We start from the raw sequence: 21,336 nt of genomic DNA on the forward strand, positions 1-21,336 counted from the left end.
GGTACGCGTAAATACGTAGCGCAAGCTAGATTTGTTTTGATTTACCTTTTGCCTCTTTACAGTCTAGTCTATCGCTAAACTAGCACGAGTTCGTTTTGAATGGTAGTCGGAACGACTACCATTCAAAACGAACGCTTCTAGGGTATTTGCCTCCAGCGTAATATTTGTTTTATTGAAGTCGTCTGCTTTCGCGTTTGCGTGAACAGTTCAGAGATGGCGCCACCGGTCTGCGCCGGCTAATATAAAGCCTACCGGCTAGCTGCTTTTATAGTCGTTTTTTTTTTTTTTTATATTGTCTCTTTGTTTATTGAGTTGAGTTGAATGTGGTGCGGGGTTATTGAAGCGTAAATCGGTGGCCGAGGCTAATGCCTGTGACGCGAGTTTGATAGATGCATCGCAAATAATGCTGCGTCGTGTTTTTTTTTTTTTTTAGTTACGTTAGTTTTTGCAATTTAGTTTAGCTGACCGCGTAGAAGTGGCTCGCGATGCAGCTTGTAGGCAGTCTTCATATTTTACTCGGTCAAAGTTTTCATTTTCTTGTTGGGGAGAAGCATTATTAGTTTGTTTTTAACTTTATTTCGCATAGATAACTGCCCCTCTGGGCCGTTTTATTATTTTTTTTTCTGTAAAAGGGGGGGGGGGGTGTTAGAATAGCTTAACGCGCTTAAACGAATAAGGGAATCATGTAACTCGAGCAATGTTTGCTACGAATGGACCATGCAAAAGCCACGCGCCAAATGCGGCTACGGAAATTTCCAGTTGTGCAACCTTCCGATAGATGGCGACACTCTTCAGTAGCTTTTGTTGTTTTTTTGTGCTTGTGTGGAAGCGGGGATTTTAAGACGAAGAAGAAAAAGAAAAGTAAAATGTTGTTATGCGTGCAACGGTGTACTGGTTCTTGGTCTTTGTTGTGTGCTGAAGTTGTGGGGTTTTTCTTTATTGTAACTTCGTTTTTTTTTTAGTTTTATTTCCTGCATTCGGACGTTCTCTTTCTATTCGCCCTTTCTGGCCGGTCTCCGGCAGAAAAGGAAACTGTCTGGCCGGCCCAAGTGTCGAACGTCAACAGCATGATCGGCGGACGGACAGATTTTACGACGTTTAACGCGGCGTAAACGGGTATAGGAACACATTTTAACCGTATGCACCGACACATTAGGGAGTTTTCGTAGACCGCGTTGCCCCCTCCGCTAAGCGTTACGCAGCGAAGAAGTTGCTACTGCGCCTGCGCGCCGATAGCCTTGACTGTGGAGTTCCCGCTATCGTAGCGGGTTGCGGAGGGCCTTGCGGGACGGCGAAAACGATCTACGAAAACTCCCTATTGTTTACAAAACAAGCTTGCGTTTGCCCACACCAGGTGTGGGGACACCTGCGCAGGAAAACCAGATTCGCAGCGAGAGGAAGCGTGTGCGCTTACGCAGTGATGTGGCGTGAAGTCAGAGGGTTCGAGTTGGTGTTTTGTCTCCAAGGGTTGTCGCGAACCTGCCGGGGTTTCGAGTTCGAAACCCCCGGCAGGTTTCTCGGCCTTCTAGGAACTTCCAGTGCGAAGTTCGACAACTGAAACTGACTTCGGTGCGCATGCGCGAAAATTTCGGATGGATGGATGGATGGATGAATGCGGCTGAGCCCTTTGGATCGGGCGGTAGCTTACGCCACCTAGCCATTGTGAGCTGACGACGCCACCTGGAAAACCAAAAGTGCAACTTTTTTTTTTTAGGTACAGCTTTACTGGTTTTCATTACTAACCTACGAAGACATTTAAAGTACCCATTTTTGCATTTACGTCGTATACACATTGGTAAACTGTTTTATAAAAGAATAAGATAAGCTACTTATCTAAATCATTTGTTTCCCGAAATTCGAAGTCTTCGTGTTGAAGCGGGGCGACACTGTCCGTAAGTCGAAAGGTTCGTCGAACCTCGAGGTTTCGATAAAATTCGACAAAAACTTGAAGTCGCTGCCGTCTGCACTGCGCGTGCGCCATGGCGCATGCAATGGCGTCGCGTCACCGACCATTACGGATGGAGGCCTCGGTGCTGGGTGCGCGCCTCCCGCTGCAGCCATCATTTCGCAACGCCGAATTCGTTGTGTTCCGTCGAGAATGAGTAGATAATGACCACCGACATGGCAAGACGACGTCGTGTCCGAGCCGTCTGTGGCGCGTACAATATCGTATGGGGCTCTGCCTTGCCCGTGTCGCTTCCCCATTGGCTGGCGTAAGCGGTCCTGCGAGCATGGCGACAGCCGATGACGTTCTCGTCGGAAGTCGTGGTAGGGATCTCGGTTTCATAAGCGATTGCTCCGATATCTACGGACTAAAAAGATCGTGTATTTATTTGTTTATTTGCATTACTGATAGCTCTTTCAAAATGTCTCAAAAGTGTTAAAAAAAGAAAGAAAAAAAAAAGGAAGGTGCAGCCAAGGTTACTGGAGCAAGCTCAGTTTCGCAGCTCGCTATTTCGCCTGCAGAGGCGAGTGGCCCAAGTGGCCGTCACGAGGAGTAGCGGCGCTGCAGTCGGATCTTGCTTCCCTGTCTCGCGCGTTGTCTGCTTCCACTGCGTTAAGAGCTTCCTTTTCTTTTTACTTCCATGTGTATAATAGAAAAAAAAAATGATGTAGATGAGGTGTAATTACACCACAGAGGTCAGAGTCAGTGCATTGTGAGTGTTCTTTCTTTGAGTATTTGAAATTTATTTTTGTGTGCGTCTGTTTCCTTGCGCTGTGAAGTGTTAGTATGAATCAGCAATTCGCCCAAGCTCAAGTATTGCTATTCAAACTTGGCGGGCTAGACAATCCGGAAGCAAGACTCGACTGCAGCGCTGCTAGTTCTCGTGACCGCCGCTGAGCCCACGTCGCAGGCGCAGCTGTGAAACTGAGCTTGCTCCAGTAACGTTGGGTACAGCAACCGATCCTCGCAGATATAATCGGCCTTGGGGTGATCTTCCGATTGAACGTGGGCGTCCGCAAAATCATCCCACCGACTCGCATTTCAAGACAATTGCCACGTCTTTAATTAGAGATCAAGGAACACCTTTTCAAACCCAGCTGCATTATCAATCTCATCAAGGAGGGTCGCCATCTGAAATATTCCACTCATCAACTAGAAAAGATTGATTTTTAGTATTGGGAAACGACCTTTTCTCGCGTGCGTTTGACCTCGCAAATACCGCAAAATCTTCGCTCTAATGTGGTTCCAGGATCGCCGCATAGATGGCGTCAGTGTTCACTCGTCGAAAGAGGCTTCAAAGCCCTCAGTTGTGAGGAGTCGCAAGTGTGTCAGCGGGCCTTTACAATACGGATTGACGCTGTAAACATATTCTACTTATGACGATTTGGTCAATGAAAGAGAGAAAAAAAAAATGATAAAGGAAAACCTTTATTTTACCCACTCATGCCCGGACAGTGGGAACTAGTGACATCACCAAGGTGCTACTGAATTTTCTTTTTTTTTCTCTCCCCTTCGAATGTGCCTTTTTAGGTTGAATTACCTTTCCCCACAAATTTGAACTAATCCTGACACATCTTTTTTTTTTTTTTTTTTTGTCAGTAACTAGCCTTGTATTCAGTGCGCCTTTATATCTTCTGTTGCGTACGCATTACTCCCGTCTGTCTTTTCATTAATTTCTCGTGACCTCGAGAGCAACTAAATAAAAATAGTACAGCGGAACCTCCCCCACCGACTTCTGTCGCTGCCGTGTTATCGCTAGACATTCGTACTGCGAAAATATATTCTCGTAGCGAGTTGAATTGGCGTTTTCGCTTGCTCTTTGTTCTTTCCGCCAGACACTGCGCGAAGTATTTTGCACCTGTTTAGCTCTGCACATTTTCCTACTTCGTCGGTTTAAAGCTTTTCATGTTAATTTCTTTTTTTTTTTTTTTTTTTTTTTTTTTTTGCGTTTAGTTTTTGCATGTCTGAACGCCGTAACGGTTTGCAGTTCGTCCGCTTAAGCTGAAATTGGCTGATGTGGCTTGGGACATTTACCTCGCAGTCGTTACATTCGAGTTTGAGTTTGTTTCCACGCGTGTCATGCGTGTTTGAATACCAAGGTGTCGAAGTTTTTCTTTTTTTTTCTTTTCTTGTTAGTATTGTTACTATTTGCATGATGATCATTTGGTCCCCCACCGCGAACTCCTTTCATAATTCCGTTTGACAGGATGGCATACATAAGGGACCAGGAAGATTTATAAACCTCCCTTCGGCATTGTGAGGCAGCTTTCCCTACGAGCAGGGAGTGTAGTCGCTCGACGTCGAGAGGTGGCGCTAGTTGTCCGAAGCTTGAGGCATTGCGCGCTGGTTTTTTTTTTTTTTTTTTTTTTTTGCAAATTCAACTTGCGGCGTTATTTGTGATATTTCTGGTACTCTAGTAAGATGGATAGGCGGATGCATGCTGTTGAACCCTTCAATTTGGGCGGACGCTTGCGCCACCTAGCCGGTGTGTATAAAGTCGGGACTCGTAGGAATGCGGGTCTTGTTACCCGATGCTCAGAAGAAAAAGCGAGTAAGCTGCAAAAATCGAGGTAAGACGAGGCAGATAATTGTTGTCCCCATTGCGTGCTGACTTGAACGCATAGTTGAAAAGAAATTGACAGCTGTACTCTAGTTTTCCTATATATTATTGAAATGATGCAACTCTAAAAATTGGACACTTTCTGGGTCGACCAATTGGAGCGTGTTGGTAATGTTAGATGTATAAAATAAAAGCAACATAAAGGGGATCAGAACAGGACACGTCGCAAAGGTACAAATACATTACAAAAACCACTGTAGTCTTTACTTTTATTATTTTTTCTTCGTATTTGTTTCACGTCTAAATAAAGTATTATTATTAGAATCGTGTTTCGTCGGTTGTCCGTGCCCGACCAACGGGATCTTTTTCGTTTGAACCTCGAACATCGCTCGGGTTCAAATATCAGCCTATTCTCCCAATCAAGCACTAGCTCTTTTTTTTTTTTTTTTTTTTTTTTTATCTTTATGCGAAATGCGACGGTTCGCGCGTGTCTCTGTGTACACGCTGTCGCGCCCCTTGTTCGGTGCCTTCTGTTTATCGTCGGTGATGTGGGATTAATTTTAATAAAATACCGGCTCGTAATGACTTTTCAGGGTTCAATAATGTATAAAAAAAGCGGAGTTTTACTAATACATAAATAGCTCCGTTCGCCCTGCTGTGAGAGACTCCATTGTGTTCGCTCGTACGGGCGGTGTCGTTAGGTGGACGGCTTTGTCCGTTTGTCTCCTGTTCGTCGACCTCTCCTTCTCTCGCTATATTGCTTCACAGTGGAAAGGCGGCAAATGATGGGGTTTGAAAGAAGGGGGGGTCAAGACTCTTAAAAACGTCATCATCATCAGAGCGAACCATCATTAACCCTCGGCGAATGGACGGGCGGCTGGACGATGCGAGAAGCAGCTCCTTTCGGTAACGCTCCGTGCACGAGCGCATCGAAGGGTATATACGCGCTCTGGCTTCGGTCACCCTGGGATGATGGTCCGCGGGCTGCCGCTAGGAGAGCCGTGCCGGCCAATCAGAAGCGTCGCCGCGAACGTACCGCGTGATCGCGCCGAACCCGTAAGGGTCACGTGGTGCGCTCGCCGCCGCCTGATTGGTTTCCCACGACTTCGTAGCGTCTCTCCGCGCTTCGTTCGAGATGTCAGAGTGTTTGCTGCTTGGAATGCTCAACCAACCAACCGCTGTCCCTTTCCCTCTACTGTTCCACTCAGCGCACTGTTGTTCTTTCTGTTTTTGTGTTGGTCTTTCTTTCCTTTTGTGTTTTTTTATGTGAGTTGTGTTTGTTTTTCTTTTGTGTGCGAGTGTGTTTGTTTGTATTCGTGTGTATGCGTTGGCTTCCTTTATTGCGTTTGTTTCCTTTGTGTGTTGTTTCTTTGTTGATGCTGTCTCTTCGCGGCAGCGCTCCTGATGATGAGTTCACGTCTCGGTGAGGATGATGGGCCGATCTTATTTTTTGTGTTGTCTTTCTTTAATGGTATTGTCTGATATTAGAAGCGGCGTATGATTCCCTCTTGCGCTGTTGTGGGCGCGTCTGAAGATGGTCGGTCGGTCGGCCACGACGCCCGGCTACGAGCTAAGCGATATACGAGTCCTTGAACTTCACTCGAAATGCGAGTTGAGAGATGCCTTTCCATTGTTTCAGATTTTTCTTTATTATTTTTTTCTTCGCGTTTTACGTGCTGTATGCGTGTATCTACGTAGATGTGTAATCAATGACGACTCCCTTTAGTTCTGAAGAGACGGAGGGCAGCGGCGAAGATGGCTCAGCGAAACTTTTCGGGCCCGATATATAAGACCCTCTGTCAGTCGAACTAGATCTAAGTACAGTCTCTTTTGATTATGTTACTCTACCTTAAAATTGCCAGTCTGTGTTGACGCACGAACCGCACCGCCAAAACACGGAGAACGCTAAAAATGTACAGGTGTGCTTCGCACGTTAAGAGTATACTATATATATATGAAACCCGAGTGTACTTTTTGCGTCGTAAAAGTACGGTTTTCGTATGCTTTGTAGACAGGGTATCGTGTTTTTCGCCAAGGGTTGTTCGCGGTGCGTCCCCACCGTCTTTTTCTGTCGGCTTTGGGACGCGTCGTCTGCGCGCACGAGTTCAGTCGGTCCGTAATTGTCGACTCGATTGCGGTTAATTGGAAGCGTCTGGTTCGGGTCACGTGACCGACTTCCCTCCCCGAGTTGACGCGAAGCGACGTTTCGCTTCGCGGTTCGTTTCCTCGTATGGACCAAAGGCACGTTCCGATTCCAACGCGGTTAATCGTCTGCTTTCGTCGCGCTCTGTTCGCAAAGTCGTCGTCGTCGTCGCCGGGACTAGGGCAGATCCTGTCGAGGCTAAAGTCATCGGATCCCGGGAAAGTGGCGCCATTCGGTGCCCTACCTTACCCTGTTTGCAGGACACGCAGCTGCTAACCATTCCCTGTGCGTGCTCTCTCCTTTAAAGGGACCGTGAAATAAATTTTGGGCTGGGATGAATGATTTAAGATTGGGATTTTACTAATTGCAATATCGTTTTGTGGTCCCTAAAGAAAGAGAGTAGAAAGTCAACAGCCTATCTTTTCGGTACGAAATTTTTGTTGGAAGTATACAGCGAAATCTTCTCCTACCTAATTTCCGTCGAAAGCTTTTCGCCTTCTCATTGTGATACATCCGCGGTGTCCAAGCACGCCCGCCGAACCCGGCTAAAAGTCAGACCGCGGGTAACGCTATTCGTTTGCGATAAGGGTACCCGATATTTCACCGGCGCCTTTGAGCGGGCATCGTATGGTTATCGGGTATCGATATAGGAGGTATCGGACCCGTCTACTAAAACTCTCAACTACCCGACGGAACCAATCTACTCAAACCCTATTGTGAAGCGGAGTATAACGTAGCGGGCGTAAAACCGTCTGGCTCTAAACGATATCTGGGCCTTTTAAACTCGCATTTAAAAGAAAGCGTGAGAGCAAAGGTGGGCGAGGAGGAAGATGCTGGCATTCGGCGTCCCTTGAACCTGTCAGTGGTTGGTGTTTGTGCGCGTGTGCGTTGCCGATGCGTGACTGGGAAGGTTCCCAGGGGCGGAGGAGTCGGCCAGAGAGAGACACAACAAAAGGAAGTGCTCTTCGCGGGGCCCCCTCGGTGGAGCGCACAAAGTGCCCCGTCACGGTCGACCCGGCACAGGGCCGAGCTGCAGCAGCAGCGGCGGCACGGCCCGCGACCGGACAACAATGGCGGTTCGTCTGCCGTCCTGGCTGCCCGAGGAACGACTCCTCTCTGAGCAGCCTTGGAGTCGACCGTTCACCCGCTGCTTCTCGGTCTGCTCTCTCTCTCTCTCTCTCTCTCTCTCTTTCCCGTCAAATGTCTCTCTCCCCCAGCTCTTCGCCCGAAATGCTTCGTTCACTCTACCGGTCTGGAATGTTCGATGAGTATTTAAAAGGGGCACCGTGAAAAAAACGGTATTGGTTTTGAATTGCTCCGCGCTTTGCACGTGCGCGTTGACGCGTTTGCACATAATAAAAAAAGGCGCTAAGGAGACACGGAGGACAAGTGGAAGGGACGACCTTACACCACAGCGATCTTTGGTGCACGTCGTCCTTCGTGTTTTCTTGGCGCTTTTATTTTCCGTTACAGCGAGGGAAGTGCATTTCCTAATTGCGTCATAAACGGAGTCTGCCGTATCTGGCGCCACGCGTGCGCCAAGGTGGGCCTAAACAAAGCAAAAAAACAAAAAAAAACAAATTGACTATTGTTTGGTTCAAATATTTGAAGAAGTAAGTAGTAGAACACGAAGATGATACAAATGGCGTCTACCCACCGTATAGTTCGTTTCGTTGGGGTCAGAGCGCAGTCGAAGGCTGAAGCAGGTACACTCACAAGCAGGCGTGCCAAAAGCCAAAGCTAGGGGTGTTCGCTGCCCTCGACTGGTTTGGTCGACGAAAGAGCACTTTGATTCGTAGCGTTGCCTGCGTTTGATTGGTCACTTCAATTCGTAGCGTTGCCTGTGGCCCGACAACCGCGCCGGCCCCGTCGTCGGTCGAATTTCCGGACGACGTCGGTGAAGTGGGGAGCCAACCGTCTCGAGACGAGTGCGCGGAACGGTGGGATGGAGGCCACCGGTGTACGACGGAACGGGGGGTCGGGTGGGATGGTTGTTTTATTCCTGATGATATCGCTCTTGTATCGTGTGTGCTACATGCCCGTGGGTACAATGTACCGTGGCAGTTGCGCCGCCCGCGTCAACCTTCGTTGGTGGCCCCACACCATCGCGCCCGCGTCGAGCTTCACCTCTTTGCGCCGGAGTGCTAGGAGCAGCGGCCGACGCGGGGAAGTGCCCGGGTTAGCGCGATTGGCTCGGAAATGGGGCTCAGTACTATAACAGGTCGAGCGTCTTGGGTCTCGACTGTTGGTTGACCTCCTAAGTTGAAGACGAGCTGTGCCGAGAAAATAAAATAAAGAAGGTGGGTCTATATTTGAATAAATACGGTAGTCAAAGTGGCTTCCGTGCAACGGTTAATCGAAAATGCAGCAAACCTTGACACAGCTCTGGTTCGAACGCCGCTAAGACGCAGTGTGACTTTTAAAACACACAACTAAAAGTCACACTTATGTTTAGTATGTTTTTTTTTTTTTTTTTTTTTTTTTTATGGTATTACGATTTTGAGTTTGGCGTTCATAAAACTTTGGGGCGACGTATTTTTATTAATAGGTATTTTAGCTGATACGATGATTTTTTGCCGGCGTAAATTGCAGGAATTATACTTGCGCGTTAATTAAACTGCCCATTGTAAAATTAGGGAGGGAGGCAAAGAGATTTTATATCAACCGGTGGATATCGCTATGCGTCATTTTTCGACAATTTTTTAAACGCCCATTGTAAATGGAATTTACTCTGACCTGAGCCTCGTTTCTAATAAACAAGACTGTGCCTTCCTTTTGCGTCCGGCCTCTACTTATTGCAAGAGGTAATTGGTAATACGCTTCGGTGCCAAAGAGGAACCCTCATTCACTATGGAATAGAATAGTTTACGTGAGACATACATGGGCTGCAGCAAAAAAAAAGGCAAAACGCCCTCTGACGTGGCCGCCCCCCTCTGTAGCAGTCAACAGAAACCGTATACAATAATTAAGCAACAGACATTCGTGAACCATTCTGTTCAACATCATCCATATAACCACATGAGCGTCAGCAATGCCTCACAATAAAAACCGAGATCTGAATTCGTTTAGTGATGCTGCAGCCACATTTTCACTTTTCAAGTGACGTGTTTATAGGTGTTGGCATCTGTGCCAATAAAAGATCAAAACATCAGTGGCTGCTCCAAATCTGTATTTTGCCTGCTACAAACGGTCAAATGACGCTTCCATTGCCCATAGTGTAATGGTAGCCCCTTCCTCCTCCCTCCGACTTTGAACATATACTTTCATGTCAGATTATGACCTAGTTATCTTCATACAGCCTGATTTTCTCTAATCAGCGTGGGTTTCAATGCGGTCATTCCTGCGAAACACAGCTATTTGAATTGATTGCTGACGTTCACCTTTCTGTTCACTCCTCTTGTTCTACCGATGCTATTTTTATTGATTTTGCTATAGCTTTTGATTGGGTTTTCCATAACAGACTAAAGGCCCGTTCACACTCTTGCGACCGAGTACGACTGAGAGAGACGAGATCTCTTACAACTTCTTAAATGTTTCTAGAATGAGGGAACACACTGACATTATGGCGCCATCTATGCGGTGACCCTAGAACTGCATTTCACAAAAGCGAAGGTTTTGCGGGATTTCCGAGGTGAAATGTGCGTAATACCCATAGAAAGGCTCGTTTATAACATTGACAAAAGTTTTTCGAGCCAAAAAAGAAAGGATATTGCGCGAGAAATAAAAAAAAATATGCTGGACCACCGAGTTTACACTGCTTCCCATTAGATGGCGCCAGTGTGTTCTCTGGTTTAAGAAGTTTTAAGGAACCCAGGTTTAAGAGGTCGCAAGCAGTCGCAAGAGTGTGAACGGGCCTTAATATAGAAATTAGAAGCTATGAATATGAACGCTTCTGTTATTCAGTGGATAGCTTCTTTTTTTTTTTTTTAACAAACTAAACCCCTATGCCAGTGAAGTCCGGCGTCCTTCAGGGCTCTGTCCTCGGTCCAGTATTGTTTGTTTTATGTGTAAATGACCTTCACTGTACATTCAATCTACCATTCGTCTCTTCGCGGATGATTGCGTCATTTATCGCGTCATTTCTAAGCCCTTGGATTTTCGCATACTCTAGCGGGGGACCTAGAGATAGTCCAGCAATGGTGCACCACATGGCTAACGCAAATAAACACTAACAATACTAAAGCTGTCATTTTTACAACGAAATTTTTACAACGAGGACCGCATTTTACAACGAGGACCGCATTGAAAACGTTGGGTCAATTAAATACCTCGGCGTCCACCTAACAGCTAACTTATCATGGAGCCCTCATATTGAACGTGTAACCCGCAAAGCATCCAGAACTCTTGGTTTTCTTAAGCGCTCTTTATTTCAAGCTAACCAAGAAACTAAACTCCTCGCCAGGTCGCAGTTGGAATATGCATCCATCATACGGCACCCTCATTAGCCTTACTTAACCAACCGCATGGATGAAGCTGCAAGATTTATAACCCGCGACCTCTCCCGTACTTCCAGTGCGTCTAACATAAAACGTAACCTCAACCTAATCCAACTGTAGTATGCAGAAGATGTGTATTGGCTCTCGCGTCATTTTTCCACAAGCTTTATCATGGATCATCTTTATTCAGGACCTCATTTATTCAACCTGCTCATCGTATTTCGTCTCGCGTAGATCATCACTTTAAAGTATCGCCCATCTTTGCCCGCGCTACCTGTTCAGGAATTCCCCCCTCTCGTTCTTGCTATCTCCGAATGGAACAGCATCCCCAGAGGAATCGCGTTAATCACTTCACCTGATATGTTCATTAGTTCTTTAAGTAATATGTATCAACATATAGAGTGTTGCTTTGTGTTATGTTTTCCTGTAGTGTTCGCTCGGGTGGATGCATCTTTGATGTGTACCGTAGGCACACTGATGGGATTGCTGCGCCAATTGCGCCAAACTGCGCCAAGGGGCTAACCTTGCTACATCCTGCTACATTTTGCCACAATATATGGATAACCTGCGCCAAACCTGCGCCAAAAGACCGGTCGCCTTTCAAAACCGAAACTAAACTGAGTACCGAAATCGAGCTTGCGTGTGTCAGACAATTGTTGCAGTGTACAAGGTCCCCTACATCAATTGTCCATCCGTTCTTGCATGGTTTTCCCGCCGTCTTGCGTTTCACGCTCTCGTCGCCTCGTTAATCTCATCTCGCATATTAAAAAAAAAAAAAAAAAAAAAAAAAAAATGGGACGATAGCGCGGGTGTGTGCGGACGCTCGGACGCTATCGTTCCGGGTACCAGCCATGCCGTCATGCTGTAAAACGAACCACATTTTACGCTGCGGGAGTTACTTTGTGAGCTGAAGCACTCGCTCCTGAAAGCAACGGGCGTGGGAAAACTATATTTGGTCCAGTCACCGTGGTCCCGCGATGTCGGGGGTTGCCATCGTAGCTGCAGATATGGCGCTTTCTAAAATTAAACTAAGTATCGCCGTATGTCCATCAACATTCCTGTTCTTGTTTAAAGGAGCTGTGCAACGATATTCAATTGGAATGTTTTTCTCTCTACACGAGCCTACTGGCACACCTGGGACTCAAGGATATTCACACGCAACGCCATTGGCCAAGAAACTCCTTTGTTGCGGTGTAATTTCAAGGACAAAAGCGATCATTTTCATTCAATCTCTCCTTTGCAAAATTTGATGACGTAACTCGGGGATCGCAGTACACCCAAGTGACGATATTTGAATGCGGTTCATAGATTGGACCCGAGCATTGCGTGGGCACTAGACTTGGGCTCGTGACAATTGCTAGCTCGAGAAGCATTCGGGTTGTGACCCGTGTCCAATCGCTGCAACTACGACAACAGCCGAGCCATAACAATGTCTGGAACTCAGCGCGTGTCCTGCGCTTTGCCAATCCCAGCGCGTGGCTATGATCAACACTGGCGGCATAGAATCGGCTCCAGATCACGTGGCCGCTTGTTCTGGCTGCGAGTTGAGGGGGTGAACGCTGCTCGTTTTTCTTTAATTTTTTTCTGGGACTATATTGCGTGGGGTGAAAAACGAACGCGTGTTTCATAGGTCATTAACGTTAGGGATCCGTTTTAAGTGGTATTTGCGCAAAGTACAAAAATTGTTGCATTGCTCCTTTAAATCATAGAAATCCCTCTTTAACTCAAATACAGCTGTGTAAAAGTATTGATTACCTAGGTTTCTCTCGGTGGGCTTTCTTTGGAGGGACCCCGTTACGTGAAAAATCTGCCTCAGAAGAAAGTTGGTGAAGAGAAGTGCCGGGCTAAAGCAAAGAAGGCAATGTCTGCACGCTGAACGCGCACAGCGCGCTTGTTTGTCCCGGGTTCAGTCGTTGCTCAAAGCGCTCCAAGAACTTCTTGAACCTGACTCGCTATGTCCTGTATAGATGCGCTCAGGTTCTTTTTTTTTTTTTTTTTTTGTGTGTGTGTGTAACTTGTACCTTGTTTGCTGGCCTGGCAAACGCGCTGATGGACTGTTTTTTTTTTTGTTTTTTTTTTTTTCGTATATTCGACAGTTATATTTTGCATACAATTTTGGGAATCGGTTGGCGACGGAGCGGAGTGGCATGTTTTCGGTTTCGATCGAACAGCTGTTGTCTCCGCTTGCGCGACGAACCACGCGCAACTGCAATCCTGCCGAAGTTGCCCTTACGTGCATGCGAACATGGTTGCACAAAATAAGCACCAGCCGGGACGCTTGCAATACATTGTTTTACGTTTGCTTACTTTTGACGAAAATCTGAAACGTTGGGAACCAGTAAAACGGTGGCAAGCGGTTTTTCAAAATTCCTCGGCAATGCCTACAGCACTGTACACTTGTGGGATCTCTCAGCAGTAAAAAAGCAGCGAGTTCCGTCACAGCACGTCACGTCAAAACACAACACAAAGTGCCCTTCGTTTGTACAGCACTTAAAACGAATATTTTTTGTTCTAACAATGTCTGCTCTAAAAGTAAAAGTTTGCTGCTACAAAACAGTGTCTTGGCTGCTCCAAAAAAAAAAAACACTTTTGCTGCTCCAAAACACTGTTTTGCTGCTTCAAAACACTGTTCTGGCTGCTCCGAAAGGTGCTCCAAAAGGACTTTGGCCAATCACATCACTGGTAGGCATCATCGAGGGCCCCTTTATGAACGTTACCCACCCTGTTTTGCACGTTCGGTGGAATAATAAACGCGCGGTCGGTATTTAGGGTAGGCCGTGATCTTGTTTTTAAATGCGTTTCGAAACGAGCATCTTGGTACTCGATTCGACTTTCGGTGTTTTGGCAACCCTTCGGAACCATATTCGCTCACCCCTAATTTTAGAGTGCGGCCCTTGGCGCTTTCGTGCGCGTGGCATGTGGCCTGTCGCGTTGATCACGTCACTGTGCCATCAGCGTCGCGTCACGTGACATGGTACGTCGTGGTGGCACGAGGCACCGTGACGTCACGGGGATGTATAAATGCGATACGTTTTGGGCACCTTTGGGATGTGCCGAAGGGCAAGCGGTACGGTCAAGGTATCGGATTGATCCTAGGGTTCGCTCTGAGTAGAGGCCCGCTACTTGGCGTCAACTGTTATGTGCAACATCGTCGATGCCAGCGTAACTATCGCGGCGCTCCAGCCGGACGCTACTGCGAGAGCAATCTGGTCGAGGCTTCGCATCGCGTCTCATTCGCACTTGCTCGGGCAACCAGCTGACAGAGTTGGAGCACGGAGGAGGCTACGCTGGGTCCTCGACAGCGTAGCACGAAATAGTTGACGCGAATTACAGACTACCCTGAAGAAACATTCGAATGGCTCCGGTAACGATACCCTTATGCCTTTGCGCAATTATCCTACCAGAGGTATCGGATATCTACCATATAGTTTTATAAAGAAAAAAAAAAGAATTAATCAAATGTTTCCCTCTATGGCGCAAAGTTTGCTAATAATAGAAGAGGAAAAAGATATATTTTTTTAATCATGAAATAGTACTGATACGCGGTGGCCACTGATAGACAGACGCGCGTGTATGTTGTGCACGTCCATGTGTGCGTGTATGTGCGCGAGCGTGTGTGTCTACTAGCTGTCAGTTGTCTCCACGCTTTCTGTTTTTACTTCTTTTTTTGCGATCTTAAAATACACGACCTGGCTGGACGCGATGGGAGGATAGTTGCAGCCCAGGCCATAAGGCCCTCAAATCGTCGTCATAATCGTCTTGCGAGCGGTCTCGACCGACACCGTAGAACGGTCAAGTCACGCCGTGGAAGAGGAATGCGGACTCGTCTCCTTTTTATTTCTTTTACCTTCTAAATTTTGATTCTTGCTCTCGGCTTGCGCCCGGTCGTGCTTTCCTTCTTTCTCTCTGTCCTTCTCTCCCTCGTTGGCCGCCTTCGTCTCGTGTGTTGTCTGTACTTCCTCTCCACTTCAGTTCTTTTTTTTTTCTTTTCCTCCGCCCCCGCCTTTCGGTTCAAAGGGAGGTACTGTGAACTCGTAGTAGGTCGAGGAACTCGTGAAAAAATGTCGGACAATTTTTTGTTTTTTAATGCGGTACGACTTTTGCGCGCGTCGAATAATAATATTCACACAAACACACGCAAAATGCAATTAAATGAATTTCGGGCTAGGATAACTGCGAAAGAAAAAGGTAGAAAGTTAGAAGCCAGCTTTTCGGATACGGAAATTGAAATATATACCGGACTATTTCGTGCGTCCTTTCCTTCGAAAGCTCTCTGTACCTTTTGGCTGTGACACGTCCCGCGGTACCCGAAAAGCACGTCAGCCGACCCCAGCTCACGCACGGGACGCGAGCACCGCGTCACTCGGGACCTACGCGCTCGTCAACGGTCTATCCGTCGACGACTATTTGGATTCGCGTTCGTGGCCGACGAATCCCGGCACGCCACTTGTCATGGATCCCCATGTGGTGGGTTCGAATCCCGGCCGAGGTGCCCGCAATCGGACGGAGGCTTATTGCGGAGAAGGCGCCGCGTAACCGAGCTTTCAGTTGTTCGTCAGAAGATCCCCAGGTGGTCCAAATTAATCCTCAGTCCTCCGCTGGGGCGTGCCAGATGCCCGTCGTTGGTTTGGCACGTAAAACCCCCAAATTTGACCTTTTGACGCCACTTGTCATCAGTTGCGAATGAGGAGTTCCACGGTGTACTTAAAGAGGCACGGTTGAAGGTTGACGATTTCTTTAATTAAACATGCTTATTAGCTGCGAGTAAATACTACTGATTTTATTATTATTATTATTATTTCTACGTGGCCCGTAGCTTTTCTCCGGCGAATGTCAGCCTGCGTTCGACGAAACTCCCTGTGCGTTACTTTACGTGATTATATGCACGTATATGCATGCGCAGTTGTATTTAGGTGTTACTAAGAGTGATGCGAGGTCTGTTGGGCAGCATGATCAGTGTTCGCCTTCAGCTGGAATAGCAGGCAGCAGCGCGTGAAGACATGTGCCTACGTACGTGCCTCCTTCGTGACTATTCGTGATAGGGAAGAAGAAAGAAAAGCGTTAGAAAGGGAAATTGTAGAAGCGTTCATCTATTTTAATAATGCTCGACGCACTTGCTTTGCCGAAAAAAAAAAAAAAAAGAAAAAGATGGATTAGTGGTGTTTTTACTTTTATTATTGGACTCGGAAAAAGAAACGTCGTTTTCGTAAAGTAGGTCGGTCATAGTTCCCCTAGCGTCCCCGCTGGACTGAAATTGAGGTGGTTATTGTTACCCGACTCCCCCGCCTCCGTATTTTTTTTTTTTTTAATTTCTTTTTATTACCGCCTAAGTTGGAAATGTGGGAGAATGGAAGGTAGAAATGATGCTGCCTCCAAATTCATCGCGGTAGAGTTTCCGCGTTCTGGACAGCAGCTACGATGGACGGCACCGGACGTTGCGAAAGCATCACGTGATCACCGATGTGCCCGGAAGTCGTGGGACGCTCGCGCGGGTGTGAGTCATAAATGGATCCTGACCTACGAAACCAACAGTGTACGTACGTGACCTGGCAGGTGGAGCTAGGTGGTGTATTAGGCTTTGTACAAAATATGCAGGGGAAAAAAAAAAAAAAAGAAATCTTGCCTTCTCGGTTAAAAGTTACTACAAATAGTTTCGGTGTACGTTTTTGTATGGAGGATCCCGATACGACATTCTAAAGATAAAATGAGCGTTTTTTTTTTTCTCTCTCTCTCTCTCTCTTTTTCTCTTTGGGACGCTTTGGTATAGTGGTGTGGAGAGTTCAAATCCCGGTGCCGCCAAATGTGTTTTTTTTTTTCATTTGTTTTAGCAGTTTGGTAATAAGTATTTGATTCGATCACTATACATATGGTTGGTTGGTCCGATTATTTCCAATTTTATATAGAGTCCACGTAAAACGATGAGAACGTACCACAATAATAAGAGCATTCGTACTTTTCTTTTTATCGTTTTAACTATTTTTTTTATGCAACCATTGTACCCGATTATATATTGCAATAATCACGACGCTCGTACATCTCACAAAAGACACACGATCTGCAGGCATGACATAATTCTTTCTGGAGGCCTCAAGGCATTTTGCCAAAGCATGTTCTTTTTTTTTTTTTTGTGCGTGCTTCGGACATGTTTGTAGACTTTTTTTTTTTGTGTGTGTGATTAATTTGACCGCCGGACAGTGTCTGCCTGCAGGCTGTCCCTTGTAACCATGCATTAGCGGTGAGATTGTAAGCTGCCTCGAGCACAAAGCCCTTCCGTAGCTGCGTGTAGTCGGAAAATGCGCCCTTTGCTTTTCAGAGGGTTTTTACGCAACTAAGCGAGCGCTGGAATGTTCGCCGTGTTTAGCGGATTCGTTTATGCTCCGTGCGTTAGTCGAGCTTTATGTCCTACCCCGGTTTCGCGATCGTAAACCCTAAGCTTGCAAATCAAGCAATTCAAGTTGTGCGTTTTTTTTTTTTTTTTTTTTGTGTGTTTACCGATTGGTCGTGGAACGACGCGGTAGCTCGTTTTTCTTGGCTGCGTATAAACGTATTTTATTCCCCCACTAACTTTTTTTTCTGTGTTTTTTTTTTTTAACTACAACGTTTACAAAAAAAAATGTAGAAAGTAAGACGGAGAGGGGAAAAAAAAAAAGGCCAATTTGAGCAATAAAGGAGAGTTGTCCAGTTTAGGTGCTGCGGTTTCTGGAACGCATCTCCGAGGCCCTGTTCAAACAGTCTGCTCAGTCTCGCCCCATAGCAACAACATTCTACGTTGGCATTCGAAAATCTGCCACGCTGTTAGCATGTGGATGTCTGTTTTTGTCACGTGGTTATGACCCGCTGGGGTAACTCTTCACGGGGGAGGGGGGAGGAGGAGGAGGAGGAGGGTTCGAGCTTGTCCAGCCTTAGGTTCAACTGGCTTTTTGAATTTTTTTTTTTTTTTTTTTTAAGCAAAGTTCGACGAAGTTCGATTTTGTACAGCGCCCCCCGACTGCCACGCAAACATTTTCGATATTTTGCGAGGATATGATACGGTTGTTTTAGGTTTTGCGCGGTGGAAATGTCAGTACGTAAAACTTTTGGTTTGGGTAGTTCGTTTATGAGAAACGGCGCACCCGGTACGTGTTGCACCCTTTCTCCGCTAAGTGGCGTCAGGTCGCTTTCGATTTCCGCGCATGTGCATGAATTATTTTGTTTCTTTCCTCGAATTTGCTGTTGAAGTTTGGAAAGTCGAACTTGGTCGAACTTCAGCCCAATAAAATCTGCCTTACGCAAATAAGAAAATAATAATACTAATGAAAAACAGGAAGCAAAGAACCTGGTCAGAAGCAACAGCCATAGAGCGTGGCCAATGGACTGGGGAAGATTCGTTGTGGATGGGATGAAGAGGATTTATGCGATTTCGAGGGAAGGGGGGCCTGGGGTACTTCTCTCTCGGCTTTTATTTTTTCTGCATGTGCGGGTTGTTGGGATGTGTGTTATTTTACGGTTATTCACTCCGCGGCCAGAGAGGAGAGGAGGCTAAGCCTTGTTTGCACAAGGAGTGCCCCCCCGTCGCGTGCTGCCGACCGAAGGGGGCCGGGCAACGTAAACAAACGTTCTCGCTCGCTCGTGCGTGGTTACAAAATCCTCTCTTCGAGGGTTGGGCAAAGGTTCTAGCCCCCCTCTACCCCCGGCGCCACGACCGCAGCGTCCGAGTGGGGATCAGCCGCGAAGCTCTCGATATAGCAGAAAGTAGTGCATAGCAAGAACAGTCAAGAAAACATGCTACTTCGTGGATCAATCGGTCCTCTTTTTTTCTGTCCGATCTCTCCTCTTCTAAGCAGTGTTTTTTCGTTGTATCTAGTTTTTAAGTTGTTTTTTTTCCCCCTCGAGGGCGGATAAATAGCGTCTTGTGTTTGCTTGTAGTCTACTGTTGAGCGCCTTGTGTTGTCTGACTTCGTCGGGGTCCTTGTTGTTCTTGTCGTTTTTATCCTTTTTCCAAGTTATGAACCAGCTGGCCCAATTAACCACTCCTCTGGAGTTCTGACAATCGCGCCTTCAGCGGCTGGGTTGGAATTTACACGTGTGGGGACATCAACAACACGAATTATTTGTCTGTGTTTTGTTTGACGCAGCGCTCAGCTGATGTAGCCGAGCGCTACATTCTGACGTGGCACTTGTGTCACTGGATTGAGTTAGGATGCTGTAAAGAATCCAGTCCACAGGCTTCGTGTTGGGTAAACGCCGAGCCCTGTGGTAATACAGGCTGGACGAATCACGTCCTATTGTTTGGTCTCCTCGTGCCAATAAAGGTCGCCCTACTGAAAAATCTCATTTGTATGGTCCAATAAACACATATGAACCATACAAGATATATAAGAATCATATAAGAACTATATAAGAGCGGTATAGGAGATCCAACACAACCCCTTTTTAAGACTCTGCATATCATTCCAGTTACCTACGTGTATGACTACACAATAATTTTAAGATACACAGCGGGCATTAAACTGAACAATCCTTTATTTCAAGAGATCGCTGGTCTAGCACGAAGTATAAATTTTTATTCTACTCGTAATGAGGATGTCTGGAAGGTACCATACAGCAGAACAAACTATGGAACGCAGATGTTGAGACACCACCTCCCAACATTATTGAACAATCTAAGGAGCAACAACTTCACCATAGAAACACTAACACCTCGTGCCATCAAAAATATGTTTCTGTAGCTCTCTTATTTTTGTATTGTGCCTCATGATATCAGTGTTCTACTTCCCAGTTACAAGTGTCTACATGTTTTTTTGTTATGTCTTTTTTTACTCGTCTTCCTGCTATATAATTAACGATTTTGTTTTCATTTTCCTACAATTTGCTTATCCGCCTCTGCCAAGGAAACGGGGGTGGGGCCCAGTCAAGCCAACATGTGTTGGCTTTTTGCCCATGCCCCTGTCGTCTGTACATATAGACGAAATAAACTGATTCTGATTCTGATATCAGAACATATAAGAACCATATATGAAGTTTCTTATAAGCTGCTTTAATGGTTCTTATATATCTTATTTAGCTCTTATATACTTCTTATACGATTTTTATATGGTTCTTATACGTTCTTATATATCTTGTATGATTCATGTATGTTTATTGGACACGAGAAATTTCGCATGCAAATAGATTTTTCAGTAGGACGACTCGTTTTTTTTTTGACAATGTTTTACAGCTAACGTAGAGATAGTAATCGTGTACGCATTGGATCGAAGTCGGAGAGCTTCACAGTAGGCACATTGGACACGTCATCTGTTTGTTTCAATACGCGTGCGCGACTGTTTTTGAAGGTGCTAATAAAACATTACAGGGCTATTATAAGTATCGAGAGTGAGGTGGGAGTAGAAGTTTCCATCGAACTAAAATGTCAGATTGGTCTCGTCGAGCCCCCTTTGAAAGGCAATTCGTCCGAAGCTAATGTTGCAGTGATGGAAGTGATTGACGAATTGCGCCGTAAACGATTGCTACATTGTGCGCCGAAGTGCCCTTTTTACGAAGATTTCCGCCTTACCTCCGCTGAGATGGGCGTAAGCAAAGCAAAATAAAAAAAAAATAAAAATTATTATCGGTTGACATTAATATCCAGAGAAGAGGAGTGAAACAAAATTGTACAAATATGCATTTCACAGCGTTCCCACTTACCGTGCCGTATGTTTCATCTTAGGTCAGAGCACAGTCGAAGGCACGAACACTTGGACGCACGTATACTAAAAGCGCAAGTCCCAGGGTATTCGCTGCACTTAGTTGGTTTAGTCGATAAGAAAACCTACAGGAAGATGGACGAATGCCATGATGTCGCGCTTTGGTGCTGTTTCGTTGGTGCGATCGACTCGGAGCATCGGCTGCTCTTTGAATTAATCGTGTGAATCGAGGTTTAGACATGGCTCGTCAACCAGGGTGAGTTGATCGCCGACATAGTGTGCATTTGCAGACGATGTCGGCGACGTCGGGAGCTAGAAGTTGCGAGGAAACGTTGCAAGATAGTAGGATGGCGGTCGGTGTGATGTAAGACAAAACGAGGGTCTTGTACTTTTGATGAGATCACTCGATTATCAATGTCTGCCGCCTCTGACCAGCGCGCAGAGCGCCGAGCTTCGCCGCTTTGCACCCGGGTGCTAGGAGCAGCGGCTGACACGGGTGAGCTGTTTCGGGTCTACCTTTGTCGTATGCTTGAATAGATGCGGTGGTAGTTCCCGTGTAGCTATCGATCGAAGGAGCAGCGAGCTTTGAA

General features: G+C 46.3%; 1 protein-coding gene across 12 annotated transcripts in view; it reads left to right on the plus strand.

Annotated features, from left to right (window-relative positions):
• Positions 1 to 21,336, plus strand: part of LOC8051130 (polypyrimidine tract-binding protein 1) — a 126,114-nt gene that overhangs the window by 52,616 nt on the left and 52,162 nt on the right. The window lies entirely within an intron of this gene.

This window comes from Ixodes scapularis, unplaced genomic scaffold (genome assembly GCF_016920785.2).
Source record: "Ixodes scapularis isolate PalLabHiFi unplaced genomic scaffold, ASM1692078v2 PGA_scaffold12__126_contigs__length_90152505, whole genome shotgun sequence".
Lineage (NCBI taxonomy): Eukaryota > Metazoa > Arthropoda > Arachnida > Ixodida > Ixodidae > Ixodes > Ixodes scapularis.